This window comes from Tetrao urogallus (assembly GCF_951394365.1).
Source record: "Tetrao urogallus genome assembly, chromosome: 23".
In the NCBI taxonomy this organism is placed as follows: Eukaryota; Metazoa; Chordata; class Aves; order Galliformes; family Phasianidae; genus Tetrao; species Tetrao urogallus.
Window position 1 is genome coordinate 4,094,615 of NC_136836.1, and position 23,215 is coordinate 4,117,829.

A 23,215-nucleotide genomic window follows, 5' to 3' on the forward strand; every position below is an offset into this window, starting at 1 on the left:
GCACGAGGCTCCTTCTGAGGCTGCAGGGAATGCTGGAGGTTCCATGCCTGCACTGCTGGCAGGCTGCAGGTGAGAGCTGCAGGAGACACAGCGCGTCACTGCAGGCTCTGCACACACACAGCAGGTGGCATTCATCCCCCAAACCTTCCAGCCTGCCGCATTAAACACAGAAACACCTTGAATTGGGCAGCAGGAGAGCTCACTCCATTTGATTTGCAGAACAGTCAGCATTAAACAACACTTACATACTCCCCTTCCCACCGCGCTTCCGCAGGTCGAATTCTGCATCTGAATGCAACAAGCACTCACGTTTAAACTGTACAAACATGTGCTCCTCTAATCAGCTTCACTAACAAGGAGCTGCCTGTATCAGCCAACATTCTATTAAGTCAAGGATGAGCATTAAAAATTCCTATATTGCATAGGGTCAGGGCCGGCTCTGGACTCGCATGCTAACAGCTCAGCCCTCCTGCTGGATCTTCCTATTAACACTACTTCAACTGTGCAAACAAGATAGTAACAACACTCCACTACGCAGCAAATGCTAAATTCAGATCCCGGCTCTGTGCCTCATAAATTTTCATCCTGGCATCACTTCTTGTTCTTTTTACAGCGTTTTAAAAATGTAGGTTATCCTTTGCATGTTAAGCAGGCGAGATGGTATCAGATGCCTGGGTTTTACAGCAGCTGAGATGTTCCTAAGTTTGATGAACTGATCTCGAGCGAAATAAATTATGTCGGTTGTCGGCTTTGTCAGTAAATCAGGAGCTGACATTTCCCTGATTTGTAAAGATATAATGTTACAGTGAAGGAAAGTATGCTCTTGAAAATCCATACGGCAAGGTTAGATTAATAAGCAGTTTAAGGAAAACGTCCCAATGTAAAATGCTTGGAACATCCACGCTCCATTCCAGTTCGTTGATGTTTCTGTGGTTCTCTTCTTCAGGAGCTCCAAGTTTCTGTGTAAAACATCTCACAGAATATTCCATCTGTGTGCTCCTTTGCTTTACAATAACTGATGGCATTTATACGTCTCCCCGTGTCACACCATGCCATAAGTTTGCACATAGCCAGGTAAAACTGCTCAGATTTAAACAGACCGTTTGAATGAATTTCAGGAGCAGATTGCACCTCAGATCTGAATTGTATCACTCCCAGAAATCGTGGATAAATGGAAGGGATTGTAACTCAGCCCCCGTTTAAACATTGGCAGCAGTTCCTTTTCCAGGGGCCGGGCTATTGGAACAGCTTCAGCATAGCCCTGTAGAACTCAATCTGTTATTGAAGGGATGTGCATGGTAATAACGTATGGAGATGCACAGCTTTTAAATACTGCTGGTAGGAAACTGATGAAAGCAATCAGGCACCGAAATCACCTCTAAGTGAAATTCACCACGGAACCCACCATCCTTTATCTTCCACGTTAAGTTCCCTGTGAAGCCAGCAGAGCGCTGGTGTAGGAAGCACTGTGCCCTACAGAAGTGCAGTTCCCCACAGCAGATGCTGCAGAGATGGATGCACTCCGTGGCTCGGCACAGCCCAACTCACACTGCCCCTCCTGCTGCCCAAACCCCAACCTTCTCTGCACAGCAGGACGGTGGGTTCGGATGGCGACGCAGCACTGCTCACATGGCAGCACGTTGCAGGTCAGGGCAGAACTGAAGAGAGAGCAGCTCATGTTGTGAAGCCATCCTTAAATCCAACCCAGTTTAACCCAGTTTGCTCAGACTGCTTTCCAGAGCTGTTTGTATTGCTTGGAAGCAATAATTTAAAAGCACAGATGGTTCCTGGAAGGAAATTAAGCAAACTCTACTTGAGCCGGACTGACAACAGTTATGTGGAAGTGTTTTGTTATTTGTTTGGTTTTTTTTCTCACCAATATCACTGGATTTGGGGCTGTTTTGATTTACGTTGACCAAAGCATACCGGGCAGCAGCAGAGATGCCATGAATTGGGATGTGCCACATGGCAGGCATGTGGACCAGCTGCCCTGTAAGCGTGCACTGGGTGTCTCAAGGCCTTGTGGGGGAAAGGGGCACTGAAAACCACCAAGAAATTACTTATAGGGCCAGGCACCACAGAACCTGATCAAGCCAAGCTTCTGCACTGGAAAGCAGATGGTAAGAAATGGGAGAGTACAAATGCTACTTTAATATCCTTATGAACACGGTGAGGTGTTCGTGGGACACTGGTGCACCTGAACATCCACTCACACAACGCTCTCAACCTTCTGCCTCCACGGGCAGAGCCAGAATAGCAGTGATGACACCCAGGCTCCATCACCTTTGTGGTCCCTCAACACGAGGGAATGAGCAGCACTGCAGCAGGACCTGAGGAGCTGCGATCTGCACCGAGCAAACAGTAAAGAACAAAAAGAATAATAAAGCAGGAGGAGAAGTGATCGGAGATTATTGGCTGAAAAGCCTCTGCTGCTGAACTCATTTAGCTCCTGTATATGGCACTGGAAATACTTCCCAGACCAGCACCAGACAGCCATGAGATTTTCAAAGTGACAACCAAATTCCTCCCCCCAGCAACAACCAGAACCCTCACTCTCACATGGAGAGAAACACATCCTACACCTCTACAGCCCGTGTCCGAGATTTGCAAGCAAGAAAAATCCTCCTCTCATCATCTCTGGCTGTGATTACAATCAGAAGCAAATTGAGCAAAGTCAGACAACAACGAGAGTAATCAGAAAATATTTGCCTCTGTCAGACATCCCCGGCCTCCCTCCAGGCTGAAGGTACAACAATCAATTCGGCTCAATCCCATCCCTTCTCCCCATCCTTTGCCTCTTGGCCATCCCAGTACCTTTTTCTTCCCATATGTGCACCTTTCACACCTCACTTAGTCGTTGCTTTTAAGGCAAAGTTCTTCAGAAGGGAGATGGCAGCGGGGAGAAAGGACAAGGATTAATACAATAATATTCTTATGGAGTCCAGCATTAAAAAGCAAGAACAGAAAAACTGAAGGATACTAAAACCCATCTCTTCATGTAAATACTTGTAGTAATACATGAAAAGAAATTGAGAAATACCGAGTGTATCACAGCCTTGCAAGATTATCTGCGGAAACAAAATGCAGCTCTAAGCTTGCTAGATGGCACCAAGAGCTCTTTACCTTGATCTCACTTCGTATTATTAGTATTTGCATTACAATAGCATCGAGAGGCTGCAGCAGAAGTCAGCACACTGTGTGCTTAGCATTTCTCAAATAGCAGAAATAGATAATTCGGGCTCTGAAAGCCCCCGAGTTCACATTTACAATGACGGGAAGAAGAAAGATTATAATTAACTTCGTACCACAGGAGCACTCTTGAGCTCAGACACTGAAACTGAGCTCAAACCGAGCAGCGCAGCGCAGCCCCAGCACTGCATCCCTCCTGCAGGGCTGTGCCCTCTGCTGCCGCAGCCTCAGCCATGGGCTCACTGCTTGCAGCCCTCTGGAAGGTGGGGATGGCAGCAGATGAAGTTGTGCACGTGCTGTGCAAGTTAATGAGCTCTTAGGGGCCTCCGAACAGTTGACTTCCTCTGGGTTTTGATAACCCAGGGCTGAGGTGTGTTTAAACACTTCTCACACTGTCAATAAAAGGTCAAAGGCAAGAAAAATAGTGGGAAGCAGCAGCAAGGACAGGCTTTAATTTCCACTGCAAGCAATACCAATAAGCCCCAGGTGCAGCCAGGGGAACCCATGCACCTCCTCCCAAGCAGCCAAGCAGTCAGTGATGCTTTTCCTGCATCCGTTGCAGACGCTGCACAGCAGGGAGCTGCAGGTAGCAGGGATGGCAGCTCGTCTTCTGGATGAGGTTTGAGAGCAAACTGAACTCTGCTGGCTTAATTAGCGAACCATAAATAAACACCATTTACAAGGCCTAAACATTTAAAACACCCTGTTAAGCATCGAAAAACGTAAATGCTCTAATTACAGACTAGCTCAAGATTTACATAACACTGGGATAAATGCAGCAGAGCAGCTGTCTGTGAATATTTTACTGTGAGATTGCTCCCCAGGTCCGTGGAGCTGTGAGGTTAGGAAGGAGCATTCACACTCCAGCACGTCTGCTCCCCTCTCTCTGCAGTGACCACCCAGCTCCCACCGCCAGCCTTGCTGACTGGCTAAGAGCTTTCAGGTCACAGAAGGGTCCATAGTGAACCCAGATATTTGGGCTTCTCCGCTGCTGTGCCATCCCCTCATGTCCCGTGGTTCTACTCCAGCTGTGTGGAAAGATTCCCCCAGCACTGTGCTCTGTAGCAGACCCCCAGTTCTATAGATAACCGTATTTAAAACCTAAAGCAAAGTTCTAGCTTTCATCTTCTTTAAAACATCCCTGTTCACGTCATCAGAGGAAAGGGAGTTTAACACCCCTGAAAGTAAGGCCACAAACACTCAGGTGACAGCTTCAATTGACAAAGATAATGAGAAATCACTACGAAGCTGCTTATTCACCCACCTCAGCTCCAGCACATTCCTGCACCCATCGCTGTGGTTGTGCTGACTGCAGCTGGGACTCCCATGGCTTTGGGAATCCAGGCCTGGAAAGCTGAGCAGAGGATGATGGCAATCCCTGGCTTTGCCCAGCTGAGTCCAAGATTTGCATCTCAGAGCACTCTGGTTTCTTATCAGCTTCATACAGGTGCTAAAGCAGCTCCTGGAAGCACAGCTATGGTCACCACTGCAGTCATGCTGCACAAAGGAAACAAGCTCTTACTCCAAAGGGATGAAACAGGAAAACCGATGATGCTTCACCCATCCCCATGTCCTGAGCTCTGCCCAGTGCTGGATCTCAGCCTGTGACACCGAGAGAGCAGCAACAACTTCACCACCTGCATTCCCATCCCATCAGGAGAATTCAACACTGCTCCAGTTCCACTTAGCATAACGTACTGTAAGCACAAGTACCCAAGGGTTCTTGTCCCGAATATTAACATGATGGTCACATCTCTCTTATTTAATGTAAAACATGAGCAAACAGACAGTAACTGAATCAGCCTTCCAAGAGCAAAAGCAAGGCAGCCAATTTCACCTTCAGATGAGTAACGCTCCCTCTGCTAAATCTGTTGAACATCTGCAATACACTGATTGCACTTAAACAGCTGTCTTTAGAATGCTAAACTCTGCTCTGCCTTACATACAGGCTTTTTTTTTTTTCCTTTTTCTTTTTTTTCTTTTCTTTTTTTTTTTTGCTGGGAATGAATGGAGCAAGTGATTTTTTCTCCCCTTTAACTACAGACCAGAATCTTCATTCCAATTAAAGTGACAGGAACCTATTAGTTAAGGAAATAAAATTCCAGCTACAGGAAGGAAAAGATACTTAAGCCCGTATCTCAGTTCATCCTCTGTTAATGGCGAACGTTTGAAGCCTGGCAGAAATCTCTCTCATTTATTGTTATGGGTACATTAAGAATTAACGGCGGGCAGAGCAGTGAGTGAGAACAGCATCTTTCCCAGAACAAATGGCTGAGACAACTAGAAATGCATACAGGAGGAGCATGAGAGCAAACAGCAGCACAGCAGAGCACGGCTCTTGGGGAGGACGCACAGCAGATGAGCTGGGAGCCATGGGGAGAAGAGCCACTATTTGCTGCTGTCAGCGATGAAATCAGACCCCAACACAGCATCACACATTCCATTCCTACTGGTTTCTCCCACTTCAGGCTGTCACATTCCAAAGAGTTGTTGCAAGAAATCTCCAGTGCATTCAGTTTGCATCATTTTCCATTTTCTGCATGCGTTTTATCCCCCACTTCCAGATTTAGTGCCCTGACAGACACCAGGCACACCATCCTTACGGGACACTTCAAGGCATGTTTTTGTGAACCACCTCAGATCAAAGCGGTTCGTTTCTATTGGCATCAATAACAAAATGCACAGAGTGCCTTAATGAGAGGCTAAAGCTTCGTTTGATTCCTCGTGTAACGCATCATCCGACAACATGCAGCCAGTTTCTCCAGCCCACGTTTCCTACTTAAGGCCACGCACTCCACAAAGAGCTTACAAAACCAAAGTGCTTATTTTCATTCTCTCTTTGGGGATTATTCCTCTGCCCATCCCACAGCCCGCCCCGAAGCTTTTCTAAGCAGTTTAAACAGCTGCACTCTGTCTGTTGAGACATTGCCTCCCAGGCACTGAGAGGGCTGAGCTCCCATCCGTGTTAGTGGATCCCACTGCACAACTGCTCACAGCAATCCAACATCTCCACGCAAAGCCCGTGCAAAAAAAAAATCTGTCTTGAGTGATGCAAATGCTGGTTTAGAGTTCTATTTTGCCCCACGTTTAATAGGGGGAACTCAGGTGCTTCCTTCCAGAGCTGGAATGCCTCAGCAGCAGGACTGCAGGACAGCCCAGGGAGCTGACACAGCCCTATGGGAGAGGCAACACGTGAGCCCTGCACAACCACAGAGCAGGCAGGGCACTTGCAGTGCAGTGGAACAGTGCAGCACAGCACCACTGCCAGCTCTGCTATCAGCAAGGCTCCTTCCAACCCAGGCTCCTTCCATCCATGCAGCCCCGCTGCCAGCTGAACGTCCTGCTGAGCCTTCCTGCCCGCTGCTTCTTCCACCAACAGTGAGGCAGATTTATGCCCAGCACAAAGCATCATGAAGGAGAGATTCGTGAGGATTCTGTGCAGGTGAAGAGGACTGAGCCTCTGCTGTCGGCAGCCTCCAGCTGGCCTCTGCCTGCTGCAGGAGGAGCTGAGCGCCCTGCTCTGCTTGGGAGAGCAGCACCTGAAGAAGCATCGCATTCCAAAGAGAAACCATCCTGAGGAAAACAGTCGCTTTACCAACATTCCTGTCCTCAGCACTGAAGCCTCAGCATCTTTTATCCCTCTCCTAAGAGACCTGGACACCAATCACACCACCGCTGGGGTGAGAGAACAGAGATGCTGTTGGGTTCAGCTCTCCAATTGGGATCCTCACAATACCAGGCTGTGCTGCACAAGGATTTGCTTTAGGAGGCAACCTGACGGTCCAAAGTTTGGAGGCACATCCACCAAATGGACACAGAAGCCGTTTCTTTATGACCTATTTCTCGAGCACTCTCACGTAGAAGTATTTATAGCACTTCTGCAGAAAGAACTGAAATTAGAAAACTCCATGAATAGAGCAGAAAACACATTGTGGTACATTTAAATGTGGTCTTTTCACGCTAAACAGCAAAATTAAATAAAGGGGGAGAAGAAATATGCCAGCCTTCAGAAGGTTTCAGGAGCGACTCGCATTCGTATCTGTGTCTACATCTCTATATTTGAGCACACAAGGGATGGGAATGCATCAATTCCATCCAGCAAATGAAGTTAATTCTCATACAGAAAATGTGCCATCTAAATTCCAGAAGGAATAATGAACAGTGCTGGAAAAGAGACCAAGAAAAACACGATGAGCAATTGAAAATAGCTTTCAATGACTACAATGTCTCTTTCTAAACCTGCTGTTATTTCATTTGCTGAAGATATGGACACTTGCCCGGTTTGCTGGAGTAGGTGAGGCAGTGCAACCTATCCACCATCTGTTCCAATTGGACACGCAGCCTGAAGAAGAGTTATAAATATGCAGAAAACTGCAACAGCACCCTGATGGCAGAGCTGGATAACAATGGCTTTAATTTTTCATTTGTTTATTTGATTTGCCTGTAACGTGTGAGTCAGTGGAGTGGCATCTGGAATAAGCAAAATGAGAGAAACGGAACTTTAGGGCAAAATAAGCCCTGTAGAAACAAATCTGCATTTTTATTTTTGATGCTGGTTCGGTGGCTGAGCCGACAGTTGTTTGCTCAGCCATCTGCAGCACTGCCACGAATGGGATGGGGATCCTGCATGGTGTCACTGCTGGCTTTCAGGCACTCTGGTTACTCTGGTGAGCCAGGCGATTCCACGCCTCCGTCACTCAAAATCAAAGCTTCTGATTTAATGCTCGGAGCAAAGGAGCTGCTGCCCCAAACGAGACAAATGATGCACTGCATTTTGCTAGCAAGGACTTTGAAAGCTGTTTTCCCAGACCTTTGCAATTCAATGGCATCGAGAAAAAGAGTATAATTGCACCTGCAGGGCAAGGATGGACTGCTGTAAAATCAGGAGAACAAGAGCTGCCATCATTACAGATGACAGCAAGCTGAAGGTTGCTGAATTCACACTGCATCTCTGCCTCAATATGGGAAACAACAACAGATTGGGGCCTTCAGAACCGTTAGTTCAAGTAGCATTATAGTAAGAAGACCAAAAAAGCCACCAGAAGCACAGACAAGCAACACAGGGCGTTCAGCACAGGCATTCCCAGCAGCATCCCCAGGCCCTGCAGCACTTATTGGAGCATGCCAGCAATCCTTAGTGTTAGTTATGAGGCATTAACACAGCACGAAGCACAGGAGCTGCCCACAAGCAACACGTTCACCCTCCATCATTCTCTCCCCCCTGTAAGGAAAGGCACTGGAGCAGCAAGATGCCCAATGTGTGCAGGCATTGTGTTCCACCACATCTTCATTTTTTTCTCTGTGTTATTTTTATGGGATTTTTAATGGGAGGTTTCAACAACCTCGCCATCAGAAGTAAAGGGAAGAGAGAGGAAAAAGAAAAAGAATAATTAAATGTAAAAGGTTCCTTCTGAAGGAAAACGGCCTTATATCATTTTGAATGCTCAAAATCTAGCTGACTCCAGTGTTTCTCATGATGACTTCAGCAACTTGCAGAGCAATTTAGAGCTATGAAGAGAGCTGGGAAATACAACCTATAGTAAAACTACATAGATTATCCCATTTGAAGAGAGAAACAAAACAGATGTTCTTGACTTCTGAGAGTCCCATAAACCATGCATTCCTCTGGGATCTGGCAATGCCAACAGCTGCACTGCTGTGGGCCAGGGCAGCAGAGCCCCACTGCTGCTGGGACACCAATGGAAAGCACACACAGACAAGCTGCTGTTCCAGTAATGACCAACATCCAGAAGCACTGAGCTTATAACTTACCATCCTATCCATTAAATTGCCTCCTTGGGGACCATTCTGAGTCACAGGGCTGAGCGCCCACATGGGCAGGGCAGGGAAAGGGAAGCTCTGGGTGTTGAGGTACCAAACAACATTCATGCCTGAGGATTGCAGGCTCACATCCGAGCACTGATCTCCTGATAGCACAGGAAGAACCAAACCCACAGAAACACAAGCTGCTAAAACCATGCTTCCCATTAATCTGGAAGCTGCTACAACCTTCTCTCACCTTCCTCAGCTCTGAGGAGCTGCTGCTTCCCCTGCACTGCCAGGGCTGAGCAATCCTCCCATAGCAGAGGCAAACCCATCTCCAGAAAGGAGCAGAGGCCGTTCAGGTCACACATCAGCACCTCTTGTTTGTTAGGAGACAACAAGATTGCAAAAGCCATTGGAAAGTTCTTAACAGAGAGAGTGGTGAGGTGCTGGAACAGCTGCACAGAGAGGCTGTGGATGCTCCATCCATCCCTGGAGGTGTTCAAGGCTGGGTTGATGGGGCCCTGGGCAGCCTGGGCTGGTATTGAATGGGAGGTTGGTGGCCCTGCGTGTGGCAGGGGTTTGGAGCTTCATCACCCTTGATGTCCCTTCCAACCCTGGCCATTCTGTGATGCTGTGATTCTGTGAATTAGGCAGCATTCTCACACACCTGAACCATCCCCTCCAACTAATCCATGCTTGGCCAGAGCACGCCTGGCTCCAGGCACTCAGCTCACGTGCAGCACCACAGCACTGCCCCGTGTTTTACGCACACAGAAACAGCGTTGAAAAGCCAAGGAAGTCTATCAACAAGCATGCAGTCAACCAGCAGCTCTGCAGACCTCCAGTGCTTTTCTCTTCCTCCTGAGCTTTGGGGATCTTGGGGTCGCAGCTTGTTTTTTTGTGATTCTAAGGGCTACAAAGGTGGAAGGGCTGCCTGTTGGCGGCCATGGCAATGGAGATCCTTACAGAGCCACCAGACCTGCAGGTGTTTCAACCACACAGAGCCAAGAGCCCAATGGCAGCTGAGTGTTGGCACCTGAGCAGCTTCGGTCATAGAATCATAGAATGGCCTGGATTGAAAAGGACCACAATGATCATCCAGTTCCAACCCCCTGCTTTGTGCAGGGTCTTCGATCACCAGACCAGGCTGCCCAGAAAAGGAAGGAGGGGGCAATGAGGGGAAAGGAGGTGGGGAAGGGCAGCAATGAGTTGTGCTCAGCTGTGAGCAGCGCCTTCGGTTTTTGCACTGTTTGGGCTCTGATGTTTCTAAATGAAGGAGGAAGGCTGGGCGAAGGGAGAGAGGAAGGAGGAGCGGAAAAGTGAGGGAAGAAGAGAAATGGGGAAGCTGATCCCAAGCACTGTGAAAAGGTCATATGCTTCGATATGAGTAATTAATTTTCTTCGAGCGATGTTGAAAAGGTTAACTTGATTTATGGAATGCAATTTAATTTAAGATGTGTTGTGTACCTTGTTAAAAGGGTCCAATTACAGCTGCTAATTCTGCAGATTGACACATGAGCTATGGGCTGATAATAACCCGGAGTGAGGGGGAATGGATGCCTTTCAATAATTAGACATGGCCTATTGAAATCGGAGGGGGAAGGGGAGAAATGCTAGAACAACAACTGCTTGCTTTCTCTCCAGATCCCACAGCGCTGTCTTTCATTCACCTGCACTGCACTCCGTGGTTCTATGGCTGGCACTGAGAGCAGCAGCCCCAAAGCCACGCTCTGCCCGACCTGCAGGGAGATTGGAGTCTCCTCCAATGCTTTCTGCTGGCATCCAATGTCTCTCCCTTTGTATTTTGTAGCCCCTCCTTCGCCGAGCAATTAATGCGGTGCGCAGTAATGCACAGTGACTAATAGCTGGGGAGGGAGGCAGTCCTGCGTGTGGTACATGGTGTTGTGAGCAATGTTCTCCATTATTCCCTCCAACAATGAGCCCGTGCTTGCTTTGATATGCTTAAGATTAATGGGGGAACAATTGTGACCCAAAGAACTGGTTGACAGAATACATTTTCCTATAAAGAGCCGAATAAATTAATTGATTATGCAGCTCCAAGCTGCATTTGTTCCCTGAGCGTGCTGATAGGTTTCTGCCAAAGCTGTGTGGATACAAATGGCACCTTTGGAAGCAATGATCCAAACTGCTTGTAATGGGCACCTGCATTGTGTCTGTTTGAGGGCTGCTTGGCTCCAGTGGTGAGCAGCAGAGGGGCTGCTGGGGGAGGAAGCAAGCAGCTAAAATAAACTCGTGTTGCAGTTCATCGTGAAGCTAAAAAAGTGTACCTGCCCTGCATTCAAAACAGAGGTTGTAATCGAAAGCGAAAGGAGTTTCCAATGTCAAAAATAGGTGTGTATATGTCCAAAATACTGCAGGCTGTAAGTGCTGAGCAATTGCTGTGCAACAGATGCTGTCTCCTTGCTTCCCCGTACCCTCTCATGCATCATCTGTCAGCGGTGTTTGGGGAAAATAGGCTGAGATGTGCTCAGGAAGGTCTATTTGCCGATAAGCGCAGCATTTCTGCTCCGTGGGTATTACATCTGCTGAGCAAGTGGCTGGGGCTCACCTAAAAAACCTTAATGAAGTGCTGTACTGCCGGGGAAATAAATCAGCTTTTTCTGTTCCGTGGCATTGGAGATGAGCAGCCTATTTTTGTGCTAACCCCACTCCCATTGCCGTGACATTGAGCTCGGAAACTTTTTGACATCTTGAATGATCCAGAGGTTCAAAATCTTCATCTCGCTCCAGCAGAGCATGGATGGTGAGAGAAACTGCTGCTGCCTTGGGTAACCCCAGCCAACCTCACCTTCACTTCTTTTGTCTTCCCAGCCCAACCTGGGTCTGCTTTATACAGCTGTGACCAATTTGCTCAGCAAACTTCATCTGGTGGTAACTCCAACACTCTCTGTTGGTGTCTCAGGAAAGGAATACAGTGACAATATAGCACAGTGGATGGGGACACCACGGCCGTGAAATGGCCGTTCCCTGCTCTCTCTCTGCCCCATCAGAACAGCCACCCACTTCCCTCTCTGATGTACATTTCAGTTCCTTACCGGGTGTCTCGCTCCAATTTATAGGAGGGAGATGAGGTTCTTTTTAATATCCGTATACCCGGCGTGAGATTAAGAAACAACGGTTTATATGTTGTTCCATCCAGTTTATTACCAAACCTAATCAGGGAGACGGGGAAGGGAAGGACGGCGATAGAAAAGATGGAAAAGAAGCAGTAAAGCGGGGATAGTCACCAGCAGGATCCAGCAGCGTCCCGTTGCACGGCGTTTGAAGGTGCCGGGCAGACGCAGCAGGGGGACGGGGAGCAGCAGCGTGGCCGGCCTTGGGCAGCAAGCAGGTAGAAGTCGAGGAGTCCAGAAACCTCTGCTCTTCTTCATGAGGAGTCTGCTGCCAGAAACCTCCGTTCTTCGGGAGGAATCTGTTGTCAGAAACCTAACCTCATGGTTTTCAGTTCCTCTTTTATCCTCCTTGTTCTCCTGCCTACGTGACAAGGATGGGACTTGAGCAGGACTCATTGACACCCCCTGAGATGGCCATCATCGTGAGATCGGGCCACACAAAGGAGCACTTCACAGCTATTTAGCTGCAGCTCATCTCGCTCCGTTGCCCCTGCCCTCGCCCCTCTGCGTCCCCCAGACAAAGGATCTCACAACCTTTGCCCAGGACTTGCCTGCACTTGTTCGTCTGTGTCCTTCAGACAAAGGATTTCACAATCCTTGCTCGGGACTTGAACAAGTCCAGCTGTGTCCCCAGCAAGCTTTGAGACACAGACGTTAACAGAATAATCTCTTACGCCGGGCTCTTTCTCACCCCAAGAGGATTCTGCCCGCAGAGGAGCAGACAATGATGAGCATCATCAGATGCAAAAACTGCTGTTCATATTACCAGAATATTAAAGGGACAATTGTCATTTCTCAGCTGCAAGGAACACTTAAAGCAAATTACCTCGATTAAGAGAATAAGAATCAGGGAACGGCTCTAAAACTGATGCACTGAGAAAACATTCCGATAGGATGCGTGGTGTCTGTTTGTCATTTGGGGTTTAATATTTACTTCTGTTGATGAGATTTCGTCGTGCTCTATTACAATTCATGGATTTGTGTTTCCAAATCTCATGCACCAAAATGCTTTGATTTATTAGGGTACAGGTTCTTCTTTTCCGCTGCAGATTCCTTTTGTTTTATCAAACGCGGTCAGTGGTGCTTATCTCATAATATTAATTGGCCTCTTTTAATTGTATCGCCTTGCTCAAGAAGTGTACTTTGTTTGAAGGAAACTGCAGGTTGTTGGCTGATGGTGAATGCACGTTTCTGGCTGCAGAGCTGAAGGATGGTGCCCTTCTCTTTGCTCACTGCCTGCTTTGGTCCTTTCTGCCTCTGTTTCACCCAGGACTCCCAACTTTACACCTCCCAGCTGTCACTTTGCTTTGCTTTCTTTCTCATTCCCTGTTCTGTGGCTTCTCCTTTCCACCACCAGCACCCATCACGTAGCATCCCTGCCCAGTGCTCCCTGCTTACCCTGCCTGAGGAACCACAAGCTTGTGGTTGTGTTGTGGGTTTCCGCTTCCCTTCTTAGGGTCAGGGTGGGATGATTCCCTATTGATTACTTGATCTGTGTAATTGCAATCAAAACGACGGGGATTTCAAGCCTGATTGACTTCAAATTAGGAATCTATTGGCTTGGCTGAGCTCCTAATCAACAGGATTAGGAGAGAACATCGTTTGGGTCTGCTTTTTCTCTGCAGGCTTCATTTTAGGTAACGAAAGATTTGACAGCAGAGGTCTGCACAGGGAGGCACTCCTCCTCTCTGCACAGCAGGGCTGGCGAGTGATTGAGCTCCTTTATTCCTGACCACAGCTGTGTGCGTGAGCAGTGTGCACGATGGGCATCCAGTGCTTGTGACCTCTCCCCAGTAACAGCGTGTATGGGGAATGGGAACGGGCTGGGAGGAGCTGCAAGAGGAGCCAGGGAGTCTGAACAGGGCAGTGCTTGCAGCTCTACTGGGGTGTCTCAGTGGCATCCATGGGGATGATATGTGCTGTCAGCCCATGTGTGAGCTCCCAGCTCATGGCAGGCAGGGGGTCCCCATTCCTACTGTGTTGGGCACTGCCAGGGCTGGCTGGATCCCATAGAGGGACTCCATTGCTGCATAGGGTTGAGGGTGAAAGCCATGCTGCTGTGGGTGAGGGATGCTCGCTTCACAAAGCCCTACAGGCCAGGAGTTTGCCTGTCTGCCCCCAGAAGCTGAATGAAGGAGCATCAGCTGGCAGGGAAAGGGCTTTTTTTTTTCTTTTTTTCTTCTTTTTTTTTTTTTTCCAAAATAGGTTTTCATTTAAAAGATGCCAGAGCCAGCAGATTAGTGTCTCGACTGTATAGGTTTCCTAAAGATAAGGCAGAGAAATTGATTTCAATTACCAAAGTGGATAGACAGGCTGCTCTGCTCTCTCCAGAGGATTGTTAACCCTCAAGAGACAAGAAGTAAAAACCAGCATGAAGTTCAAAACCCCCTTCCCATCTCCTAGGGAGCAGCTGTGTCTCTCACATGAGCATAAATCCTCACAAAGGGAGAGAGGCGAAGAAAGAGGGTTTATTTAAGGATGTACGATGATCCTTGTGATACTTGGGGATTTCAGCCAGCTTTCAGGTCCTTCAGCGAGGCTCAGGAGGCCAAGGGTTAAAGCAGCTGCTGGGATTAAAGGATTTGGTGGCTGTCAAGCAGCAGGTTCTCCTTTGGAAGTGCAGCCTGGCTGCTGGGAGGGTTTGCTGCAGGGCTGAGCAGCGCTGGGCTGCGACTGAGCAGCTCTGCTCCCATGGGGGTGGTGGGCTCTGCTGGGACAACCCTCAGCACAGGGGGCAAATGAGCCAATGTAAAATGAGCCCTGATGGAAATGCACCCCCAGGGCGTGCAGGGGACACTGGATTTGTCACAGAGCCGTGCCGCCCTTCACCTCCACCTGCAAAGAGCCTGCAGTGCTATGATGCAGGAGAAGGACGTGCTGTGAGCTGTGGGAGAAATGGAGCAATGCCACCAGCGTTGCTGAGAGGCCAGGGTGAGCCTGGGGGCAGAGGGAGGCTGTGCAGGGAGAGAAAAGCAGAGATGGGGGCCGGGATGGCAGGAAAAGGTTCTGGAGAGGGGAAAAGGTTCTTTGAAGGGTACGGAGGGGACGGCTGCCAGGAGGTGGGCCATAGTGATTGCAGGAGGTGGCAGTGTGTGGATGGGGCTCCCATTGCTGCTCCTGCATTTACACACGCAGCGATTGCTGAAACATCTCCGTAATTGTGTCCGCAGGGTGCCTGCTTTCCTTTTCTCCTCAAATTCAATTCTCTTTCTTTTTTTTTTTTTTCTTTTTTTTTTTTTTCCCCACAGCTTTGCTGCCACTCAATAACGGGCACCTTGCAGTAGATTTTTTCCACTGTTCACTTGCTGGGCGTCTTTTGTCCTCCCACGGGGAGATGTGCCCCTGCAGGTCTCTCAGTCGGTTTCTCAGCTGGGTTTCTCGCAGGCTTTCATTGCCAGCAGCCATCTGCTCTCCCCTCCGATTACTCCAACTCCTGTCTTTGATAATGTGCTTTACTGGCTTCACCTGCAGCTCCTCGCTGAACCTCCATGCACACTGCCTGCTCCCCCCAGGGTGTTTTGCTGGATGGGGGGGGTTTGCTGTGGTCAAACCTGATGTCACACACTGCTCTAGAGGAGGAGGAGTGCAGTGGGGCTGTGCTGGTTTAAGTGATTTGAAACACAATAGGACTCCGGCCCACAGAGTGCACAGAGTTTTGCTGCTGAGAGCAGCTTTTTGTCCTTTGGAATGCAATTAGGTATCTGAGAGAAACACCCCGTGATGCTGAGGGGGAGAGCTGGTGCACAACCTCGTGTTTGTGCAGCTTTCCTGTGCCCTTCTCTGTGCTGAGCCACGCGTGGGACCTCGGTGACACAGCGATGACATGGCCACATTGCCACATTGCCATTGTGAGAGGGCTAATTGGGTACCACTGGATTTCAGCCACTCTGTAGACGCTCTCAGCTGCTGGCATCGTTAATGCTGGGTTTAAGATGACAGGGCTTTAGTTCGACAGGACAAAAGCGCCCGGTTCTGTGCTCCGCTGCTCGATCCCAGTTCATAAACTGTGGAAGAAACAAAACTCTTTCGCGGTGCTGACAATTAAGGAACATCCTGATAAACATCCCCTTTTGTTTTATATAAACGCAAATGCCTTTATTCCCACAGAGTCGTATCGTGTAACAATAAGATTCACTGTCCCCGAAGCTTGGTTAATTAAACACAACATTTGCAATCTACCCAAACAAGCTGTTTTATGCAAGCTGATAACAGGGTTTCCATTTCATAATGTGAACAATTGGGTTATGCAAATGCCAGCATTTTAAGCCCCCGTGATCTGTTTTTGTCGCCTTATTATCTGTTTCTGTCTGCAAACTCCAAATATAGACATCCCAATTAAAGCAGCTAAATGCCATTAAATCCAACTAAAGATGTTTTTATCGGTCAAAACTTCCACAATCTAATTAAGAATACGGTTTGATTTTGACCTTTCCCAGCCCAAACTCCTCTCCCACGCTCCCATCTGTGGGATTTCATCCCCCCATCGTCGCTCCCATTCCTCAATGCTGTTTTGGAGCCTTTTGGGGATGGGGAAAGCCCGTCCCTCTGCCAACACTGCCTGCACCCATTGGCACACGAGTTGTTATGGCAGAACCTGCAGCTCCAGGTTGGAATCAGGATGGGGATGCGATGGGGTGGGAGATGCAGCCCTGGCTCCTGGAGGTGCAGCACGGTGGAAGCTCACCCCATCCAGCTGGTCTCATTCCCACCGTGGGGCACAGGGATGTGTTTGCTGTCGCAGTGTGCACCAGGCACATCTCCTACCTGTGGATCAGCAGCTGTTTGAGTGTTCCTGTAATGGGATTATTGGTGGATTCCTCCCAGCTCCCACTTTTCCCCAGGAGGATGCAGCTGTGCTCCAAGCAAGCTTTGCTCTGCTTCCAAAGTGCAGTAATTTAACGTGATATCAGCCGTATTTGCTGCAGCTGTCAGTCACCACAACAACAATATTAACACTCTTGATATCTGTGTTGTGAGCAGCAGAGAACGTAATATTCCTGAGGGAAGAAGCAGCAGTCGCTCCAGCAGTTGCTCACAGCCCCAGTGACTCTCAGTTGAAGTGGGAGACGTTCAAACTGAATTCTAAACGCAAAGAGTTGCTTTTAGAGCATAAAGTGACTGGAATTAACTTCAGGCTGACAAGGGGAAGTAAAGGGAACCGCAGGAATAAATGTATATGTGAGATGGGAACATCAGAAAGGCACATTCTGAAAACTGATAAAAATACCAGCTCGCTTTTTTTTTTTTCAAGGTATTGATTCTGTAGTGGCAGATTTACATTTCTTTATGCACGCAGAGAGGGGAAGGAGGGTGATTAAAAAGGTGATTAAAAAGGGATTTCTTATCCCTGTGTCCTCAGCTGAGCACAAACAGTGGCTCAGAGTGGTTCTGAGTCCCAGTGCTGGAGCACCAGATGGGGCAGCCCCCAAAAAGCCCATCCTGAGGTCCCACAGGGGTCTGAACTGTGGGATCAGGGAACCAGAGAACGGTTTGAGTTGGAAGGGAATCTTAAAGGCCGCCTGGTCCCAGTCCCCTTAATGCACAGGGGCACCCACAGCTCCATCAATGCTCAGAGCCCCATGACGTGGGGTGTCTGCAGGGATGGGACACCTGTGCAGCCCCTCACCCCTCGCTGCAAATCACTTCTTCCTTATCCCAGCTGAGGGACACCCCATGTGTGGGTTCTGTCCTGTGTGCCAGCAAAGGAGACCCAGCACTTTGTGCTCTGCAACAGAAAGAAGTGATGGAGACGGGAGGATGGCTTGCAAGCTCATCCATCACAGGAGAGCCCACATGATCAGTGGCAAACATCTCTTTGCCTCTATGTAAGGGGGCAGTGAGCAGAGCAGGGCGCTGGGGGGGTCTGCAATGAGCAGAGTGCAGCTGAACGCAGCGTGCCTGGAAAGGAGCTGCTGCCTCACTGCCAAGGGATCCTGCAGCAACAGTTGTTAGCCGTGCCTTCAGCTGCTGCTTTCAGCTCTAAAATAGAAAGTTTTGCCGCTAAAATTAACACTGAAACGAAGGCAAGTGGGATGTGGTTCTCGTGACTCCAAAGCACGGGCTGCTTTGTGCTGGTTCGCCCTGCTGGCTGTGTGACATTTGCTCTGGAGGAGCAGCAGCGCTGTGGGGAATCGAAGAGCAAAATCAGGCACTGTAAGCCAGAGGGTTTGCATGGCTGTGTGCCGTGCAGTAGGGCTGGCTGGGGCAGCTCCTGGGCAGGACGCACTGCTGAGCAGTTCTGCTCTCTTGGGGTCGTGTGTAGGACTGAGAGCAGCTTCTCAACACAGAAGGGCAGATGGGAAGTCGTCGTTTTCCAAGCAGTGTGTGAAACAAGCCGAGGGGCCGGAGCTGCAGCAGGCCCCTATTTATCTTGTTTTAAGGATTCCAGATGGTGAAGAAGGTTTGAAGGAGGTGCTGCAACCCTTAAAGCTTTTCCTTCGGACGCCCTGCTTGGAGTTCCACCATCAGGACCGTGATTAGCTGTGATTCCCACTGCTCCTGCTTTGGGAAAGCGTCAGCTGCCCTGATATCCCTAAGAGAGCACAGTTTCAAGAATAACACAGATGGCAAATCAATTCTTACATCTTCCCTCCCTCCCATTTTATCAAGCTCCTAACACTGTCCTGTTGGGAACGTACTTATGAACCATAAACATCTGTCAGTTCGCTGCATACAATTCCCAGCCCACAGCTGAGCTTCCCCCCCCTCTCTTTGCCATCTCCCTTTCTGGCAGCTCTGGGCACATTGGGATGACTGCAGCCCAGGTGCCCGCAGGCAGAAGCTGGCTGACATTTTGCCATCACGGCTGCTTTCTCACCTCCAGAGGCAGCAACTTAGAGGAAAAGAAGTCAGGTTGGCTTTACAGAGAGCACTGTTGCTGTTTTATTTTATTTTCCAGCAAAATTCGCATTGAGGGATAAAGTGCCATCGCACAGGAAGATTTAGTCCCTCTTCATAAAGTTCTGTATTACAAGTGAAAGGGGAACAAGCATGGGCTGGCAGCAGAAAATTGAATTAGCTCAGCAGCACACAACACAAAATAAGATAAATATTCTACAGAAACATAATTGAAGCTGTATTATTTATCCTCCTTTCTCGTGTTATTTGTCAGGAAGCGAGCTGCAAGTTGCAAATTAAAATAGCTATTGATTCAAAAGTTGTTTTAAAATATTTTCTGCGTTGAGATCCTTTGAAACAATTATCTCCAAGTGTCATCAAACAGCCAAATCCCCATTCGTATCGGGCTCGGGGAGGCAATGCATTGTCTGCCTCCCTCCGTGGTTTGCAGATGTTTCAAATGACACTTTTTAATAGAGATTTGTTCCCCTGGGAAGAAGCAGGCGTGGAGCTGTGCTCAGCAGGGCAGCAGGTCCGTGCTGCTGAGCCAGGTGTGGGGTTATGGGATGGATGGCACCCATCTGCCTTCAGCAGCACCGTGCCCTCGCAGCAGGGATCAGCCCAGGGGAGGAGGTGCTGGATTATCAGTGCTGAAACAGAAGGGGAATGCTCTCCTGAGTCACCAAATCCTCCCCACCACCTCTGATATGCACACACCTCTTGCTCACCAACACAGGTTGGAATAACCTCCAACACCTCCATCCTGCAGCCCCGAGCACCATCAGCTCCCGTGATTAACCGGGATTCAGCGGAGCATCCATCCACGTCTCGATGAGCGAGGGACTAATGAACTAATTAAAGAGCCTCTTTTGTCCCAACAGTGCAGATCGATACCTTATTACTGTTTCCATGAGAAAAGAAACAGGAAGGAAGGGGAGGCCAGAAACTCTGCTTCTGCAGAAGGGTTTGGAAGGCTGGGGGTGAGGGAGACGGGTCTGAGGGGCAGTGACCTCAGTGAGAAATGCGGGGGGCTCACAACGAGCGCCATCCTTCTGGATTGAAGAGTGGGAGTGGATGGGGCATGGACCACAGCAGTGATGCCAACTGGATCGTTTTCTGCTTGCAAGCCTCCTCTACAGGCAGAAATAGGCAGCGAGAGGGGAGACGTGGGTGGAAGTCATTTACCAGAGTGCTAGAAACCATTGGCCCATGTTTTCTGATATATTTTTCTTGCAAGAGTGACCACATCCAAAGAAAGCATCGAGCAAACTCATCCTGTGCCTCAACAACGGGGTGACGCACTTCTCATTAGCGCGGAGGAGCCGGGTGATAATTTCGCTTTGACTCCCACTGCTCAGCTCGATAACCTGCAATGTGAGCCTCCATCTGCCCGGCAGCCAACGGCAAACAGCATCTGCATGGAAATGGCTGCAAATGGGGCCCAGAGAGCGCGTGCTCTGCAGCACGGCCAGCCGGCGAGTCGTGTCCCTTCTGTCCTCCCTGTGCCTCTCACAGCCCTGTGTACCCAGAGCCCATTTCCCATTCCCTCCGGCAGTACCAGCACTGTGGGCAGCGATGGACACCATCCCCAGCTGTGCCATCATCTGGGCTGCTGCAGCCAGCCACTCCAACCTGAACCTCCCCAGCAGGCTGCCTGCACTGCAGGCAGAGCATCCTGCCTTCCCAAAGGAGAAGCTTTCACCCCAGCATCAAACATCTTTCCCGCAACAGAATTACACTCGCGCATCCCTGCTACGTATTCCCACTGTTACAAGAGGGCAAACACTCCATCCAATGATGTTGACTGTTCTTATTGCAAACCTCTGCCGAAGACAAACACCTGGAAAGGTCACCCATGCATTGTGCTGCACGGGGTGGATGGCAGCAGGAAGGCACAGCATTCTGCTTCTTTGTGGCAGAAGAGATTATAGGGTGTTGGTTGTTTTTTTTGGGGGGGGGCGGGGGGACACAGCTTCTGTTTTGCAAAATAAACAGAAAACAGCCCTTGTGAATACAAAAGCAAGAACATAAAGCATAAAAAAATCCATCCGCTACCGCGTTGGAGCCATTCTGCATGGGCCCTCGGAGCCTCTTACTGTTTGAGTTAAGGCTCCTTATATAAAGTTTATGGGTCCCATCGGGGTGTTTTTAGTAGATTACATTCAAACCAGCTCGTGCAATGTGGGTATGAAGCAGTCAGTAAATCAGCGAGCTGAGCTCGTAAGCTGGTGCACGGCTTTCACAATGGGTCTCAGTGCTGGTATAATACCTCTTATTATTAGCTGACATCTGGTAAACAAAGATCCTGCTTCTGATACACATTGTTGGTGCTTTTATAGCCCGGCGTACGCGCAGTGCTTGGGAAAATTGCCACTTTAATAAGGAGCTGAAGATCTGTCTGCACAGCGGCAGCAGCGCAGCCTCACAGCCCTCGTTCCTTGCGATGCTGAGAGGTCAAACCCAGAGGATGGTGGCATCGGGACATCGCAGATCGACCGCATCTGGTGCAGCCAGATGGAGGTGCCTCTGTCAGTGCACAGGATGTGTTTTAAGGTCTCCCAACTTTTCTTGCTCCGATCGAGGTGATGTGGTTCCTGGGGACGATGGGTTTGTATGGATGCCATGACTCAGGGCCGGGCCAGCTGGTGGCTCTCACAGCTGCAAGGGCTCTGTCTGCTCCTCGAGGCTGCAAAGCAGAAACTGCCTTATTATGGAGATTTCTATCCCTGCCAGCCACTTCCACAGTGGTGTGTCATCATCTTTTCCAGCAGATGCCTCCAATCCGAGCTGCCCCTCATCCGTGCTGTTGCTGCTCTCAGCAGTGCACTTTGATGTAAGCACCAGGCTGCTGAGCAGCACTGCTCACCCGCACTCCTGCTACGACCAAGAGCAGCAGTGATGGGATCTGCCACCTGCATGAGGCTCACTTTGAAGAAACGACACCCATCTCTTTGATATGTGGCATCTGTAGATACGTGATTTGCAAGGGAAGTCCCCAGCAAACCGTCCTTGTGTTGGCAGCTGGGTCAAACCCACTGCGTGCGGATGGATCTGCTCCTCCCTAATCACTGGGGCAGAGTGAATGCCTGCTATTACCAAAATCTTTTGGTTTCTGATGAGCACTGCTTGCGTGGCTTCTGTCCACCATGTGCCACAGCAGCATCTCCACTACTTACTGCTAATTAAACGCAATTGTTTAATTACAGGGAGTCAAACTGCGACCTTTGCCATTTTCCTTCCCAGTTCTCACACACGTTTGGCTTTGAGAGCCCACAGAGCATCTCCTTCACAGCTGGAAGCCAAGGAAGGCTGCTCCTTTCTCCCTCTTTGCAGGGCAAGAGCTGCATCTGCACGTTGGCAGTGTGACCGCAGCACTTTGGGCTCCAGACGTGGGAAAGCAGAATGGTTTCTCCATTTAAAAACGTTTTTGAAGCTCCGCATTTTTAGAAGCACAGCCCCGAGATGCTCAGCAAAAGCCTTTTTCTGCAGGGAAAATCTATCGGTATAGACAGTTCTGAACAAGGCTGTAATTGCCATGAAGTAAATAAACAGCTCTCATTATCGGGATCCGCAATAAAAATGCTGAGAGAAATAACATTTTAAGATCCAGAAGCATCTCTGGTTTTTGACAAACACCTCTGCGAGTGGCACGGCTCCCCTCCCTCAGGCCCTGTCCTTCCCTGCTCGTTATGCTCTGTGTTCATCATCACAGAGCTGCGTAATCCAGACGGTGCAGCGGGCAGCACTGCAGCATGGCTGCAAATGGAGGCTCTGCTTTGATTTCCATTAGTGTTACCTTGCCGGGCTCCTTCTCGTCGTGTGCTGCCATAAATGACCTCCCTGATATTCAGGTTCAGATGTGGATGCGGCGGTGAATTTAAGTCCTGAAATTTCCAACCCGTGATAAAATGGAATAATAAAAAAAATCACTTTCTTCTGCTAATGCCTGAGCTGCTTTTGGCTGTCACAGCGGCGTTACAAGCGGATTGCACCTGGTAATACATAAATGTGGCGTTCAAACCATGTATGCTGATTTCTCTTGTCGCAAAATAATACAGCAAACGCATGAACGAATCAGTAGATGAGTTGTTCCACGTTCATTGCTATTAGTTTTACAGGAGCCGGACAGATGATTGTGAGCATCAAGTCCATTGAGCATAGGTTTGATGAAGCAGCCTTCACTTCCCAGTGCTGAACACCCTTGGCCCCTCACTGAGCTGCAATGATGTGAGCTGGGCCAGCAATGGCAGCAGTGAGCTCACCATTAGCTGCAGTGCCAGCAGCCCAGC